Source organism: Austrofundulus limnaeus, unplaced genomic scaffold (genome assembly GCF_001266775.1).
Source record: "Austrofundulus limnaeus strain Quisiro unplaced genomic scaffold, Austrofundulus_limnaeus-1.0 Scaffold456, whole genome shotgun sequence".
In the NCBI taxonomy this organism is placed as follows: Eukaryota; Metazoa; Chordata; class Actinopteri; order Cyprinodontiformes; family Rivulidae; genus Austrofundulus; species Austrofundulus limnaeus.
Window position 1 is genome coordinate 370610 of NW_013952858.1, and position 5488 is coordinate 376097.

A 5488-nucleotide genomic window follows, 5' to 3' on the forward strand; every position below is an offset into this window, starting at 1 on the left:
AGCCAGTAGAGAGCAGAAAGCTAACACCGATGTTCACTGAGGGAAGCCTCTGCTGGAGCCACCCCAAAAAGTGAAATGAGTGATGAAATGAGGATGAACAGTTCGTCCAAATAGTCCTGAAAAGGTATCAAAGATGCCTTGCCAGTATCCATGTAGCTTTGGACAGGACCAGAATGTGTGCAGAAGTGTGGCAGGAGATTGTTTACAACGATCACACGTCGGGTCCAAGTCCCTTTTGAATTTGCACAATCTGTCCTTAGACCAGTGTAGACGATGTACTACCTTGAACTGAACTATAACATGTTTCACACATATTGAAGACGAATATATATTTTGAATAATTTTTTGCCAAACTGTGTCTGACATGGATTCCTCCAAGTCCATCTCCCACTTGTCCCTCAAAGAATCTAAACTGGAGTCAGAAAATGAGCTGAGCAGAGAATAAACTCTGCTCATAGAGCGTTTTGTTACAGACATCAGAATCTCATCTATAAGAGAAGTTGGGGGTCGTAGAGGAAAACATCCAAACTTCTCTCTTATCACAGCACAACAAAACATCAGTTTCCTCATTTTAAATTATACGTATGAGCAGCCCATTAATTACTGAAATGATGAAATAATTGAAGTAAAAAAAAGAAAGCCATATATGTGTCTGTGTGAGAGGAGGACGGCTGTTAAAGTCAGGTTTGACGTCATTGATTCAGTGAGCAACACTTCAGTCATTAGAGCTGTTATTGAAGCCAAACACACTGACTGATGACGCCTTAATAACTCTTCTCAGGCCAACCATGAAGCAATGACTCAACGGGGGCCCGCTTGGTTCATGACCTGCTGTAGTCAGGGTCCGTGTGCAGGAAAGGGGCTGCCCGAGTCAGCTACCATGGCTCATCGATATGAAGCTAAAGTTTAATGATGGAAGAAAACTATAAAGTTTGTAAGAGATTACAGATGTCTCTCTGGTCCAGTGACAGAAAATACTGGAGTTTGAACAGTTTCTTCTCTTTATTCCTCCAACTGGGATACATTGTGCTATGGCCTTAAAACCTTTGTGCTTTAAACAAACAATAAAAAAATATACTACCTAAGTTCCATTGCAGGTTAAAGCTCTATCCTGCACAGAAGAATCTACATGTAAACCCAATCCAGAAAACAAAACTCTTTAAAATGGGGAAGTTTTAAAGTGGAAAACCGTTTGGCTTTTTTTCAAATCTAAAAATAATTTTGGCAATTCATGGATGAAACAATCCTCCACACTAAAGAAGAGAGGGACCATTCAGTCTGTTATCACTGCACAGTTCTAAAGTCTGCCTCTCTCATGGTATCGGGGTGCATTAGTGCCTCTTCCATTTGCATCTTACACTGGAAAGGCTCCATCAATGAAGGAAAAATACATAAAGGTTTTAGAACATGTGCTCCCATTCAGATGGTTTGGTTTGCAATGAAAGGTTTTGCATATTTCAACACTTATTACAACAGCCTGCCTACACTCCAGACCGTCTACTGATTAAAACATTTTATGTGTAATGAAACGAAAAACACGGATAAGACTCAGAACTGTTGGATCCTCTAAGGGAACAACATTTCCCTCCAAAAACGTCAGTAGCTGGTCTCAGTTCTGTTAGAGGAGACTTTTAAATCCTTCCTTTTCACAGTTAAATCCTTCAGTTTGGGTCTGTATAAAGTGAAACTGCGATGCTTCGGTCTGAATTCCTTCTTAGTGTAACTACAGATCAACTCGTTTTGAGGCTGTCTCTTTAAATCTAAAGACTCTTCACCGCCCCCCCCCCCAAAAGCTTCTAGACTGGTTCATTCTAGTCTGATAGAGAGATTTACTACTGCTCAGAAAATTTATTTACAATTTAATTTAAAAATGTCAACTACATATAACATGTCCATCCAGCCTCACATGTTGGAGCCGGAGTCTGACCCAGAGCCAGAGGAGAATGAAGACAGGGTGGGCAGGGGTGTGTGTGCGGGGGCACTGGTACTGAAATATGATTGGCCACCCTGACCGGCCACCTCCACCAGTGCTGTCAATCAAAAAGAAAAAAAAATTGTATAGGTCTTCTGGACGGGTTCTTCTCTAATGAAACGTTTCGTCTCTCCTCCAAGAGACTTCTTCAGTCTGAGAGTTTCAGGCAAAATTCAGGCTTTTAAGCACTACCTCCATGTGACTGATACTCACATCACATGGCTATCATTGACACCTAATTAACACTTATTGTTAACAGGGGGTGGAGTGATACTGGCAATAGCAGCGCTGTAGGAGGGGGACAGCTGAAAACGAAGGCCTCCACCTCTGTTTAATGATGGACGGTCTTTCTTCACAAAAATGGCTTCTTTTACTCCTCTCTCAAACCAARGTTCCTCTCTATCAAGAATGAGAACATCCTCATCTCTGAAAGAGTGACCGCTGGCCTGTAAATGAGTGAAAACTGCAGAGTTCTGGTCATTAGATGTAGCTCGTCTGTGTTGGGACATTCTTTTGAACAGTGGCTGCTTTGTTTCCCCGATGTATAACTGGTCGCAGTCCTCCTGGCACTTAACAGCATATACAACATTGCTCTGTTTGTGCCGGGGCACCGGATCTTTGGGGTGAACCAGCCTTTGCCGTAATGTGTTTTGGGCTTTGAAAGCCACTGGGACATTATGTTTAGAAAATAAACGTCTCAGTTTCTCCGAAACACCCGCAACATACGGAATAACCACTGGTTTGGGTCTGGYTTTGGGGTCTTCATTTTCACCTGAAGGTTGCATGGAATCCTGTCTGTGTTTCCTGTCTGCTTTCAGGAAAGCCCAGTCAGGATAACCACACTGCTCCCCACTTGGAGGAGAGACGAAACGTTTCATTAGAGAAGAACCCGTCCAGAAGACCTATACAATTTTTTTCTTTTTGATTTTTTACCTGGATCACTGAGATGCATCAGGACAATGTTGTCAATCAATTTCTTTGTAGCGCACATAGATTAATTGTGAGGATTTCACACCCACACCCCTGATTGGTTCTGGCAGCTAACAGGCAGCAGCTGGTGGCGATCTCCTTGATGAGCCACTGGGCTTTATAAGGCTTCCTCTGAGGACACAACAACGCTGGAACATATCATACACTTGGTTGGACCCCTTGTGGATTTTACCCCTTGTGGATTTTTACTGTGTGCTCATCTGTTCATACGCCTACCTGCCTGCCTACCTCAACGCCGACCATCTCCTCAAGAGCCAAAACAAATATCATCTGTAAATACTCACCTGACTCATCGTGCACTCCTGGACTTCCCTCTCCTCCATTCCTCGTGGTCTTCTCCAATCCGTAAGCTACAAACAAACAACAAGATAAATTCTAAATCTCACTCTGCTCAAACCTACAACTAATTCAACTCCTTCCTGTCATCAACAGTGAAACCCTGGACCTACCCCTTCCCCTTTCACTTGTAAATAAACATTCACTATTTTGTATTTCTGGCCTCCTGAGTCTGATTACTTTCTGGTTGCACATTCTTGACAATTTGTTAAACCCTGATATTAATGTTTCAAATTGGAAGCTTCTTACCAGTTGGTGGGAGGTAATGCTCCATTAAGTTGTTTGTTAGCCACCAATAATCCTTTATGTGTTGTAAATATTATACAGAAACTCTTGTAAATCAATTTTAATGCACTTCTTACACTGAAAGCACAGACAGACTGATGTAGTGAGATTATGATGTATCCAAGTTTTCCAGATTTTTAATGGACTGCATAGTTGTAGTGTGCAAGATGCATCCATGTATTATAGTTGGGTAAATAAAAAGTTTGGTTATTCAGATTGTTGCATACTGTTAAAAATTCAAGATTGCAGAGAATTTAGATAAAACAGCAACTTTAATGTGCCAAATTACAGCATGTGCCCTGGCCTGGCCCCCGCAAGAAAAAAATCTAGACACACCCCTGCTAAAGAGATCTCAATTGTTCATGAATTTTTATGATTATTTTTCTATTTCAGGAAAATTTAATATTCTAAAAGAAGATGGACTTGCGACCTGTCCAGGGTGTACCCCGCCCCTCCTACTGTGACTGCTGGATATGGGTACCAGTGACCCCTGTGACCCTGAAAAGAAGAAGCAGGTATAGATAATGGATGGATGGATAAAATAAGAATAAAAGTTTCAGATAAGCTGGACATTTTGATATAAAATGGATAAAATAGCACAAAGTATGCAGGGATAGATTGCGATGAACATGGAAAATAAAGAGGCCAGGAAAACAAACTATTCACAATAAACAGCGATTCAGATAAATCTTCCCCTCAGACCCTGCAGCTCCTGAAAACAGATTCAGCTGCCAGATGGTGACCTCGCAGTGGTCATCTCTAAATCTGAGCTTCACTTCAGGCTCAGGTTGAACATATTGAATTTTAAAATTCTCTTTTGTTTTTTTAGTGGGGATGGAGGAGGTTTTTTTCTGTATCTGTGCAGAAACTCTACACTGGCTAAAGTGGGCTAACTTTAGCCTCACAGCCCAGCCGCTCATTATGCTGCATTAAATTATGACCAGTTTCGCTTTGCTGCCAACATCTATAAAACGCCTCTCACTCTGCTGAGCTGCAAACTCTGTTTGGATTGTGGCACGCGGGTCCTGCACGTGCAACTTTATTATTTGTTTTTTTAATAGATTTAAGGCTCGTATGATTTCTGCTGGAAAGGCACCAGAGTGGTTCCAGCTGGGCAGAAGGAAACAGAAACCCCTCCACATCCTCAGATTGCTCCTAATGAAACAGCTCAGAGCTGAGGGCCACAAACATCTCGCTGTCAGTTCACGTCAACGTCCGTCTTTCTCTGCTCGTTTTCCTGCTTCTCGTTTGACTGAACTTACTTCACACGCAGTCCTTCCTCCACACGGTCACTGACTGAGTTGAAGCCCGAGCTACAATCCAAACTGAAAACCATTAAAGGTCTGGCATTCTTTGAGGGACTGTTCAGTTTTTAAACAAAAGTTGTCAAAAGCTGAGAAACTTTACGTAGAGTTTCAACTGTTTTCATCAAATCTCTGTGCTGCTTTTTTATTGATGTTTGGTGTTTTTTATTTATTGGTGGTATTTGCTTTTTTGTTTGAAGTAGATGCAAATAAGCCTAAAGCTAAATCTGGTGCAATGTATCGAATGTTTTATGTTTTATTTGCACACTGTCCTGATTAGCTGTAATATTAACAGAGATTTTTTGTATTCGATAAGACAGCTGTGCGACGGCAGCCATCTTGAATTGAGCCAACTCCAAAGTCTCTGGCAGTTCCAATAAATCTGTAACATACCACAGGCCCTGGAGCAGTGTGGTTATCCTGACTGGGCTTTCCTGAAAGCAGACAGGAAACACAGACAGGATTCCATGCAACCTTCAGGTGAAAATGAAGACCCCAAACTCAGACCCAAACCAGTGGTTATTCCATATGTTGCGGGTGTTTCGGAGAAACTGAGACGTTTATTTTCTAAACATGATGTCCCAGTGGCTTTCAAACCCCA

At 41.8% G+C, this 5488-nt stretch overlaps 1 long non-coding RNA gene across 1 annotated transcript; it reads left to right on the forward strand.

The window, feature by feature from the left end:
* The first annotated feature begins 2994 nt into the window (after window positions 1–2994).
* LOC106529628 (uncharacterized) lies at window positions 2995–3453 on the forward strand. Its single transcript, XR_001311658.1, has 2 exons — window positions 2995–3307; window positions 3395–3453. It is a non-coding gene; the product is annotated as an uncharacterized LOC106529628 (long non-coding RNA).
* Window positions 3454–5488: the final 2035 nt, after the last annotated feature.